The sequence below is a fragment of the Aedes aegypti genome, chromosome 2 (assembly GCF_002204515.2).
Source record: "Aedes aegypti strain LVP_AGWG chromosome 2, AaegL5.0 Primary Assembly, whole genome shotgun sequence".
Taxonomy (NCBI): domain Eukaryota; kingdom Metazoa; phylum Arthropoda; class Insecta; order Diptera; family Culicidae; genus Aedes; species Aedes aegypti.
This window is the reverse complement of record NC_035108.1, coordinates 436,139,737-436,152,537: the sequence shown is the minus strand read 5'-3', so window position 1 is coordinate 436,152,537 and position 12,801 is coordinate 436,139,737.

Here is a 12,801-nt window from a genome sequence, read left to right as displayed (position 1 = left end):
GCGCTCTTGGCCAGCGCCTGCATATTGATCTCCTCATGTGCATGTTGTAGTTGGGAGACCCCATGTTGGAATAGTTGCCGGCTGCACAGCATTCTTCTCCAAGTCAAACATCTTCTGCTAAACTTTTTGGAACGCATTGAGGCTGGCAATGAACTTATCTATCAGCCGATCCTGCTGGTGAGATTTTTTGTAGTTGACCAAATCACTTGGGTGATCAGCCGCTGCATATACGTCCGGATCTGGTAAAGCTGGTGCTAAATTTGGCCCGGTTCAAACGTTTTTCAAAATCTTCCGGATGCCGGTTGCGATGGTTTGTGCCAACTGCTGGTACCTAGTACGCTTCGTTCGCAATCGAGGTTGACCCGGTCCCATTCTGATTACGTTGACCGCCTTCTGTAGCCGTTCTACCCACTTTGCAATCTGCGTTTCGGTGGGGATCTGCTTCGTTACGCCTCCGGAAACTCGTGACAATTTCTTCAACGTCCTTTGTGTGTATATGGACAGTATTCGTCGAAAAACTTCGAAGAATACCAATCCAGCGCTAATAGCCTTTTACACTCCAGAGCTACGCGTCATCGCCATGACGAAAGATCAATAAAAACAAACAAAGTCATCTGTCATAACTAACAGTCAGCTGATCTGAAATTCACCACAGATTCAACGTCAGAATCGGGGGGAAGCAGGGGCCAAGCGAATATCATCATGCCCAACAATTTTGGGAGAACACGGGGTCAAATGGCGTGCCGCAAGTTTTTTATTGTTTTTCAATAGTTAGAGGCTTTAAATCATATGAGTTCCTTAGCAAAGTTTGTTTAATAAATTGCAAGAAAGCTCATGAGCTAATGAAATTTTTTCACGGAAATGGTCTATTCCTGTTGAATTTTGGATGGGGGGAACAGCTAACAACTTACGGATGCCATCACCAACTATAGCCAATCGTTCAGTTTTGGGGATGGCTTTAGACGACAATATACTAGGAAGCAGCTTTGAATACCAGTGAACTGCTAAGTTAACCTGTGGCTTAAATGTTGTTTTCAGCTCATGGTGCTTTTGCTCACGATTTTTTTTTTCTTGAATATCTAATGGACTCCTTGTTCAACAATAATGTTGAAACGTCGTGCCCCAAAGATTTAGCTATAGATGAAATTAGAAATACCGCATTTCGATCACTCACTTTGCAGCGATTCAAAGCAGCAGCCACATCGACAGTAATAACGTTTTTTAATTGTGGTTTAGGAGTTGAAGATGACCCAGCCAACAAATATGTTCACATAACTGAGACTGCAAGTGAAGAAAGTGAACACTTATTCGGTAAAAACAGATTGTATAAAATGCACGGATTCCCTCTATTCGCACAAATCTGGAGGCCATATACGTACATTTTAGAGAATTTATCATGGTCAATACAACTTAAGACAATTTGATTTGGCGTTCACTGTAATTTCATGTATGATTGTGTATTGCAGTTTATATGACTTAATTTTTACAAACAAATATAATAAGAAGAAAAAAAATATCACGAGACAAGCCTCGAACCTCTGACCTTTAGATCACTACTTAGATCCGCTACCACTATGCCGCACAGTCTTAGTTGCTAGACTCGGTCTTTTAGCAAATATAAATGAAACTTTGTACAGCATCATGTTCGAATGTAATCGAACTTAATTGTCATTTTGCAAATGAGCCAGTGCAACACGGAAGGCTTCAAGTTTTATCGAATTAACGTTTGCAGTTGAAACGAAGTGCAGCAATTTATTAAAGACATCGTACGAAAATACTTATGCAACGTGATGACATTGTGTTTCTGTTGAACAGTGATGTTCTTCTAACCGGTAAGTCAATTTGTTCATGAATTCAACTTTTTATGTTTATGTTGCGTTCGGCGATGTTCCCTGTATGATTTTATATCTACATCAGATGAACTCATATGTAATCTCAAATTGATGATTATAATAGAGTCGTACCAAGTGAAAAAGAAATCGTAATGGAATGACAGTTTAAAGTTACATATTTGGTCAGACTAAATTGGAATTCTATAAGATGCAAATTCAAGTCAGATGAAATTTATGACTTCATTAACGATTTCAATCAATTGAGTTTTGCATCATATCCAATTTCAACGAAACTTGTACATTTATACAATTTGAAATGAACATCCTTATATGATCTCTGGTTTGCTGGGGATTTTGAAGGACCTAGAAGAAAATATAAAAATTAAAAATATTAGAATCCATGAAAAACATTTTAAAACATATTTGCAATGTATTCAATTCACACTTACCTGGTATCTGTTAATCTTCGCCGATAGTACCGATCGAAGTAAAGGACTCACTCTGGGTTTGAGATGAGGACTCAAAATCACTACCAGTCAATGTTTTCTTTTGCTGTAGACTTGCTTTTTTCTACTCACTAGTTGGCTGATTAGTCTCTTCTGTTGCCTGTAGATTAGCTTCCTCCTCAAAATCACTACATGAGATAGTTTCCGTTGGACCAGTCTCAGTTGTTGTTGGAAGAGTGGATTGTTCTCGTTGTACTTGCAAATACTGAGATGTTTTTTTCTCCTCTTTAGTTTTTGGTTTATACTTCTTCGCGATGTGGAAAGGTTCCACAATGAATGAGAGAATTCATTTCTCTTTTTAGTTTCTTTCACCGACATCCTTAGTATATGCTTCTGCAAGCTTTTCCAAGTTTCATAGTATCGCAAGATTTTTTGTTCCACTGTCACGTCGTCGATCAAATGGTTCAAATGCTTTTTGTTCCATGATGTCTTCAAAGTTTGTGTTGTTAACTGGGCGCTAGCTCTAGGCTTTTGCTTCTCTGCTCGCAAATGAAACATGAATTTCCGGAATACTTCACTGTATGTCGGCAAATTTGCAGATTCGGGGAACAAAGGTAGATATTTTCCAACTAGCCGAATATCCTCCATTTTTAACAAAAAACGCTTGCACACGCCTTGATAATTTTTTTTGACACACGAGTTGCATTTCTTATTCACCACTGAAATACAATTTATTTGGAGCTTCTATTTTGAACACGCTTAGGTACAGACACAAATCTACCGATTTGATTTTCTTCACTTTAGGTGTAACTTATATTCTATGTGGGTAGAAAAAGCAGGAGCTTTTAGCTACATCTCTAAAGAATAAACGAGAACTGATTGATAAAACTGGAATTGCCTACCTTGTCACAACCGAATCGCGTGTACCATAGCAAGCAGAAGGCAACGTACTTTTGTTCCGGGAATGAAGGAGCCCAAGGCTGAGAATCTCTTTTGAAAATATTGTAATGTTGGGCGCCAAAATGTAACGTTTGTCCCTGTTACGGCAGTCTACGGCTTAAGCGCCACCTTCCAAATTAGAAGGACCGAAGACTGTGATCAAATCCCGGCATGGAATTCCTCTACTCAAGGCAGGTTAGTTATTCCAGTATACAAACTTTACTAATTTGAACGAACCAATGAAAGCCAATTCAATCACGTTCCAAACTCACCAACGCAATACGCCGCCTACACAGCCGATCAGGAAGTGTGTCTCGGCTAAAATAAAACTCGGCTAAAATAGGTAAGCTTTCTCTCTAGCTAGAGAACAATTTCTTCGTGCACATATAAGTTTCTCTGGCCTGATTACGCCGGCCCAGGTCCAACGTCGTCCTCGTAGTAGCCGGATGCAATTCTACTCACCGATCGACGACCTCACCGACTTGCGAAGCGAAGGCCGAATCCGTCCCGTGTGTGCGACAGCCCTCAGGGTAAAGATGTCCCCGGAAAGGTGGAATCCTGAGCCTTAGAACGTGGCTCAAAGCGCACAACTGGACCACGGGACACACGAAGCACTAGTGTGGCTTGAAGGTGATTGGATACTCTTCTGCTCAATTCCCACGTGTCTCGACTAACGGTCGAGCAGTTGGAATGGTTCGCCTCGATGAACGGTATTCGGAGTTCGTTAGTAGAGACACTTAAGTTGGAACGGTCCACGATCACTTTATGGCACGTGCAGGCAGCTAACCGGCAGAATCTGGGGTCGATGAATGCGGAATGAAGCCACGTGGTCGGGATCGCGTAAAGGCCGACTAGGATCTACCAAAAACGGGCTTATTCCGTTTGAACCACCCAAAACTGACTGCCCTCGTTGTTGGGCTATACCTAAACAACGTGGTATTTTAGAACAACTCACTTCTTCACAACTGGTCACATTAGAGCTTACCTGATTCAAGTCACACACTAAGGCACAGTATGGACTACTGCCTATTTATTCACCAACAAAAACTACCCGAACTCAAAAAAGGTAAACCTTCTGTAATTCAAAATTCAAATTAGATTTTATCGCAAGATTTAAATTTTATCGCGGATTTACTTCGAATTTAGTTATAAAAATTCAAACGATATTTTCCAATATCGATTATTTGAAACTCGATTTCACTTGTTCTAATCGAACTGTTCACTTTGAGAACTCCACTTGAAATGATGGTCGATCGCGTTCGGATTGGTATATTATTTAACACTAAGACGCAATTTCCCTCACGATGGTGTACTGAGAGCGTACAACGTAATTTTTGATTGGATATCGTGATAATACAGAAAATAGCTCTCTGTTCCGTTCAAATATTCTCTACTGCGCAATTAAATTATGGAATTTTCCACTTGAACCGAGTTTCGAGCAGATCAATGCAAACCGCCTGAATGTAGATTCACTCATGTTCATAGGTACTATGGATTTTTTTCATACCGATTTGAATCACAGTTACCACACTTGTTTTTCACAGGTGGCGTACTAGGAAAAGCTTTTTAATCTTGTACTACACGATAACACGTTAAACAAAAGTGATTCAAAATGCTAAGAATAAATATTAAAAGCATTACAACGTACGAACAATTTAAAATGGGACTGGTACGGAATGATCGTTTCAATATAAACTGTTGAATTCGCAGTTTAAGCCTTTCACAATATTAAATTAAACACTGTTAATTTCCGTTTGACTTAATCGTTTATTTCACTTGCATTAAAGCAACACCGCGGCGGTAGTCACGTTCGCACCGTTCATCGTCACACACTCTACTCTACTCCCTGTCCCTCCCCGGCTCAAGCTCTCTCCTCGTTACTGTGTTGCCAGCGCTAACAGACATCATTCCCTGTTATAGATTGGCAGCTCGATGTAATCCAGAGGATAGGACCCTACAACCCTCCCCACCTTTTAGACTGCTAATGTGGGATAAAGTCCTTGAAATACTTTGGTTCATTTCTTGATTTCGCTGCCCTTCTCGTAAGTGGATCTTCTTTGTCTGATGATGGTTTTTCTAACGTTGTTCTGCCAGTTGTCTCTGGAAATTCCGACGTAGATGGACAAGGACCTGCAGAAACATCTGCGGTCTCTGGAGTGCCTGCTGATTCAAGTTTTCTAAGGTGCGCTACATTTCTTCTATACTCCTTTCCAGTTACATGAGATCGGATGATGGTATCAGCACCAGCCTTCCGTATAACTTCAAATTCTTCTGGTGAAAAGACGGTATCCAACTTATTACCTTTTTTCATTCGCTTGGCAAGAACTCTATCACCCACCAAGATTTTGCTTTCCTTAGCTTTCCTCTTTGTATCTGCATAAACCCTGCCTTTCTCTTTTATGATGGTGTCACGATCCCTAACCTCTTCATCTTCTAGACGATTTGGTGGAACTTGTGGTAGATTGATTCTTATCCTTCTGCCAAACATGAGCTCAGCTGGTGACTTTCCTGTTACAGTGTGATTCGTGGCATGGTAAGTCAAAAGACATTGACGCATTTCAGCTCTCCAATCCTTTCCCAATTGTTATGCGATTCTGAGCCTTTTCAAAAGAGACCTGTTTTGGCATTCAACCTCGCCGTTCATAGCTGGCCAAAAAGGAATAGTGTTGATCAACTTGATGCCACTAGATTCGCAGAATTCGCGAAACTCCTCACAATTCTCATTCAGTTGTGGGCCATTGTCAACTCTCAATGTCATTGGCAGACCATAACGGCTGAAAATTATCGCTAGTTCATTTATTGTATCACTAGCAGTAATTGAATTCATTTCGCTAACCTCCATGAAGCGGCTGTAATAATCTATCACAACCAATAAGTGTTGTCCATCTGGCAAAGGACCAAGGAAATCAGCTGCAACATCGATCCACGGTTGATCAGGAAGTTGTTTACGAATCAACGGTTCTGGAGGGTTTGGAGCAGCAACCAAGGCGCAACCCTTGCATTGTTTGACAAATTTTTCGACATGTTGATCCATCTGTGGCCACCAAACGCTAGTCCTCAAGTGACTCTTCATCATACGCATGCCAGGATGTCCCTCATGCGCCAGATTTAAAACACGATCTCTGAGGGATTTCGGAATGATAATCCTATCGACACGCAAAACAACTTCTCCCACAATACAAAGTTCATTGTAAATCACCTTATATGATAAAGGCAAGCTTTCCTCATCTTCGTTACGAATCATTTCAATCAGTTCAAGGATTTCTGGATCCCTCTTGCTTTCTTCCTCTATTGTTTCCCATTTCAAAGCAAAAGATGCGGCTGCCGTACCAGCTATATGACGAATGAATAATTCCTCTTCGGAATCGAACGCAACAGGCTTAGATGAATCCAATCGAGAAAGAGCATCTGATATATTCTGGGAACCAGGAATGTGGACCATCCTATAATCGAAAGTTTGCAGTCTTAGCACCCATCGCTCGATTCGTGCACAAGCCTTCGATCGTGGGGTAAACAGAAACTCCAATGCTTTGCAATCCGTGATAAGATCGAACTCTCTGCCATATAAATACATACGGAAGCGCTCAACACTCCATACAAGGGCAAGAGCCTCTTTTTCCGTCTGGCAATACCGTCGTTCTGTATCCGTCAGCGACTTGGACGCGTTGCAAATTATCCTTGGATCACCCAATGCGTTCTTTTGAATAAGAACGGCGCCCAATCCAGTCGGACTAGCATCAGCCATCACAGCTGTATGATCTTTTGGATCAAAGAACCCCAGTTTTGTAGCAGTGGCTAAAGCTTTCTTAACTGCTTGAAATGAATTGTTCTGCGCTTCACCCCATTCAAATTTTACGTTCTTTTGTGTAAGCTTTCGCAAGGGCTCTGCCAAAGTAGCCAAATCTGGAATGTATTTGTTCATATAATTGGCCAATCCCAGAAAACTCCTTACTTCAGACTCCGTTGCTGGTTGTCGAAATAACAGAATCGAATCAATCTTGGTTTGAGACGGACTGATACCTTTTTCTGATATGTGATGGCCCAGAAAATCCAACTCTTTGACGCTGATTTTACATTTGTCCCAGTTCAATTCTACTCCTTTTTCCTTCAGTCTATTTAGCACCTGTTTTGAAATTAAAATATTAAAACAATAGCAACCATACCTTTATTTGAATACATATTTCTTTTAAACGAAAGACAATCAATTTACAGTACCTTCTCCAAGTTGGCATCATGAGCTTCCTGCGTCTCTCCTTCGATAATAACGTCATCTAAATACCAGTAACAGCCTTCGCATCCCGACAACATTTCTTCCATCACACGTTGGAAAATTTCAGGAGCTGTGACCAATCCGAAAGGCAGACGCTTAAAACGAAAAAAGGCCTCGGCTGGTGATGAACGTAGTAACGTCCCTCGAATCTTCGGCAAGCTCCACTCCGCAGATCCAAGCAAATACGAGGTTCACCGGAAGCTTTTCCTACAATCACCAAGGGCGAAACCCACGTTGACGGACCTGTCTTCACTTCTATGATGTCACGAGTCAAGAGTTGGTCTAGCTTCTTGTTAACCGCTTCTTCCATTGGGATTGGGACTCTACGGAGTGGTTGGAATACCGGTTTGAAATGCGGATTCATTCGAATATGGGCCTGAACATCCATAATTTTGTTGAAAGGTTTTAGCGGCGATCCCAAATGGTTGATGTTCAGACCAATTTTGAGAACACCTAAACGCTTTGCAGTTGAATCTCCCAAAAGGTCCTTCTGACCCCCTTTCACCACAAAAAATTCGGCAGTTGCAGCTCAAGTACCAACTATTATTTCTGCGATAAAGGATCCAACAATATCCAACGGTTTGTCACTACCATACCCTTTCAAGATCTTACTGCATCCTTTGACTGATTTGATTATCTTAACTTGCTTCTCTTTCATTGTTTCCCATGTCTCTAGCTTAATCAGATTAACATCCGCTCCGGAATCGACCAAAAGCTCAGTAGAAACTCCTCCAATCACACCAGGTAGTACATTGGATTCATTTCCCCCATAGAACGCGTAATAAACTTTCTCTGATTCTCCGGTGGCACATTCAGGCTTCTCTACTGCTGATTCGCTGCCCCTGTTATCATCAACACTGAATACCTTTTTCGACTTAGGTACCAATGATGCTTCTGCTTTCCGTTTTCGACAGGTCGCTTCGTAATGGACCAATCTCTTGCAGCGACGACAAGTACGACCTCTGGCTGGACAATTCGGTGACTTCGAAATGTGTCCTGGTTCTCCACAAGCAAAACAGGATACATTCGTGTTCTTCCAGCTTGGCTGACTGATAGTAGATCGAGAATTCAGAGGTGCACCTCGTGGACCAAGCGTCCTGTTTTGTTCCCGGAAAGACGGCCTCGGATCACGGACTTGATATACTGACGCTTCTCTGGTATTTGAAGTTGATTCTTTCAGGTCCTTCAATTGTTGTTCGGTTCCTTCAATACACGCAGCGATTTCTTCGATTTCTGTGAGCTTACGGTCCTTCTTCAAAATACTTCGCCTCAGTTCTTCAGAACGACAATTTTCCACAATGATATCGATAAGGTAGATTTCCATCAAAACATCACCGACGTCTGCATGATATTTCTCAAACCCGCAATTCGCAGCTTGTTGACGAAGCCGAATCAAAAAATGTGAAAACTTTTCACCCACATCCTGTTTTAATTGACGAAGCTTTCTTCTTTCAATCACATCTTGCTTCCCAGGTTGAAAGTATGCATCCAGGATGTCAATAGCCAAATCATAAAATTTTGGGTCCAAAGCCACGACAGGAAATTTATCGTGGTTTGGTAAACTTCGGAACACTCTCTGTAGTTCTACCCCACCCAGATGAAGAAGCTTTGCCTTCATCATTCGTTGGTCTGTAATGGAATAGGCATCGAAGTAGCATTCCAAAGATCCTTTCCACGACTCCCATTCACAAGACAATTTCTGCTTCTTTTTTTTTTACCCATGCCTACATATTTTTGTTGATTGTGCATTTCAATTGTCAGGAAGAGCATGTATTTTACTGTAAGCATGTTATTATACACAGTACTCATTGTAGCCCACTCATTCAATTTATACCTCATAAAATTAGCAGAATTTATCTGAATGTATTCAATAATAATTTTGATTTTTTTTTTATCAATACCCCTCATTTTGAATTATGTGTTTCATATAGTTTCAAAATTCACTTACCTGAGAGAAACTCTTGTAGTTTAGTAACCCTCCGTTTGTATTTTTTTTTGACGATTTTCCTGAAACCGTGCCGGTTGATTTCTTGTATTCATATATTTCTTGCACTTCTCTTTATTTTGCACGCTACTGGTGTCAAATAATTTTGCAATATTGGACTTCACTAACTTCATCCTCACCTCCTTTGACGCTACTGGTCTAAAGGATACATCTTCACAAAACTTGAAAAACATATACTTCCATATCCACATCTTCGCTTATACCAAAGATACACACAAGAGTTTTTTCCTTTCTTCCATCTAAAAAAAAAATCCTCACCTCCTTCGACGCTGCTGGTCAGAAGGATAAACTTGCAGAAACGAACTTTTATTCACCCTTTATCTTCACCTCCTTTGACGCTACTGGTCCAAAGGATACTCTTACTTCCATAGAAATAATCGACTTCCACACATATCAGTCACCATTAACCAATTCGAACGCTACTGGTTCATTCATTTATCACTTCGATCCATTCCCAACTTTGAAACATGCATATTTCGGATGGCACTGATTCCAAACCATTTTTTTTATGCCTACATCATCTGAATTCTTCAATACGTTCACATCTCCCTCATCTGTTTTGTTTTCCTCATTTATCTCCGCTACCTTTTACACTACCGTTATTTTTATGTATCATAATGACAAAGATATGCAAGTATTGGTAAGAGAGAAAGCTACGAGCATACCACCTTACGTTGTATGGAGAACTCATGATCAAAGAATCAGTAATGATGATTTCGATGACACATCTGCTTCCAATGTTCTTATATACCGCACTCACACCACTGCAAAGTGTGCCACTTTGTTTTAGAGCACATTTAAGAAATAACATTCCTTTTTTTTTTCATCGTATCATTTCGATTAAGCTTCAAAGTAAAAAGTCACATTTCACAATAAGCATATAGAACCACAACGCTCCCATGTTCTGAATTTATAAAGCCCAAACTTTCATTCTTCTCTCCATGCTCTTCACCGGTAAATTGAAATGCACAAACTCGGCCATTTTTTTTTTTCACATGCGTTTCATTCGCGACCGATTCTAATTATCCACCGAATCGAATCACGCTTACCTCGATTTATTCTCGTCGCCAGGTTGTTGAATTCGCAGTTTAAGCCTTTCACAATATTAAATTAAACACTGTTAATTTCCGTTTGACTTAATCGTTTATTTCACTTGCATTAAAGCAACACCGCGGCGGTAGTCACGTTTAGGGTTGTCGCAAATTAATCGATTATTTCGATTAATCGATTAATTGACTCACTAATCGATTAATTTTTTATCGATAACTGGCTCACTTAATAATCGAGATAATCGATTAATTGACTTCGATTGTTTGACGATTTTTCCAAAATAAAATGACCAATTCGAACTACGATGATGTTTTCCTGTAAAACACTGTTGTTTTTTTTTACTGAATGGGTCAAGAAATTTCCTACAGAGTCCCATTTGAAATGACATTTCTTCTCAACTGTATACTGCGATCAGAGAAATGTAATTTCCCGGTCATATCTGGGAAGAAATTTCTTCGCATTGAGATAGGCGATTCCTTTTCTTGTCAGAAGCAAACCAGCAAACCAGTTTTCCAAGATCATCGGTGCGAGAATTGTTTTCGATAAACACAGTCCTATATTCCTATACTGCCGTGAATCGCAAGGCAGTCCCATCTGTTTTTTCCAATTTTGGTTTATACAAGTTTTGAACATATATTCCTAAATATGACCTTTCAGCTACACTAACGAGACTACATAATTTGTCCGGTAAAATTTGTAAAAAAATACTAAGTCGAATTGTCCTATAATGAAATGTGACCTCATTACAGTCCCACTGCATAGTTTTGTAACGTGTTATACAAAAATTAACGGTATTTTGATAATCCTAATATTTCTCTCAAAAGGTATCAGAATGATAAGCAAAATGTGAAAGTTTCATTGATATCCAAAGATGTGTCAATCTCCTGAACTTTTTTTAGTATTCGTTTGAATGGGACTCGCTTGTGATTCACAGCAGTATATTGTCAATCAATTAAATGGCCATGGGTCATTATGTCATTGCATATGCCACACATTTTTACTACCGTTTCCATGTTTTACACTTTACAGAGAGAAGAGTAAAATATTCTGCTCAATTTCCTTTATTCACTTTTAGAAAGATTCCACATTCAGCGTTTTCTTGATCTTCCTAAAGTATCTCTTGAGATTTTCCCACATTTCTAAACGAATTTATCAAAAAATCTCATTTTTTATCTTTGCACATCGGGGTGATTTTTAGACATTGGCACTAAAAAAAGAAATAGTTCTGATATTTCCTTACTTAAAAAAACTAACTTTGGAAAGCGATCATATCCTTGCTGCAATAATCTTTCAGTGACCTCGGTGAGCGGCGCTACAATGCTTTTAAACGCTCTCAAAAATTAACTTTTGAACCTGATTTAATATTCTTTTAAACTCTAATAAAAAGGTATGAGACCCTAGAATAGAGTTCTGAACAGTTTTTGTAAATTTGATCATGCTGTACACAAGGAAGTGGTACAGCGGGGATTCGCTGGTTGGAACACGACTGCCTTCCATCTAACGAATCCGACCCGTTAGTTGGAACGACTGACGGTAGTCAGACGTCAAAGTTAGTTTGACATGTTCTCCTGACATGCGAGTGCTTTTTAGTTGGAATTTTTTTCAACCAGCGAACATCCAACCATCGAGTCATTCCATGTAGCGGACCCCCAACGAGTGAATCCCCACTGTATACACCTATGGTCAAAATTTCATAAGCGTGTATGGCAAGTCATAGACGATTTTTTTTTTCATGTGATATCGGTTCTGGTAGATCTTCGTGTGGACAATTCCTGAACATCATGTTGTACCACCATTCGTCAGCTCAAAATCTATGATTTTTATCCACACTCAGAAAGAAGTCATACCATAGCAAATATTAAATAGGTTATATCCGAATTCCTTATTTTATGACAAAACACGAAGATACAGTGAAACCTCGAGTCATGGAACATCGACTCATGGAGGTATCACTGTAGAACGAAATTTATATTATTTTTATACAAAAGTAAAAAAAACGTAAACCTGCGATCAATAACTATGTGCACCTGCAGTATTTGCCCTAAGAATCCTTACAGAAAATGGTCCAAGAATTTCACCAGGAGTCGTCCACACATTTTCCTGATTTTTCTAGGAATTGTTCAAGGCATTCCCCCAAAAAATCCTATTAAGATTCCAGCGAGAATTCCTTCAGAAATTCCTCCAGACGTTACTAAGAGATTTCTTCAGCGATTTCAACCAGGGCATTTAATAAAAACTTTTCCTCGGATTTCTTGGAGA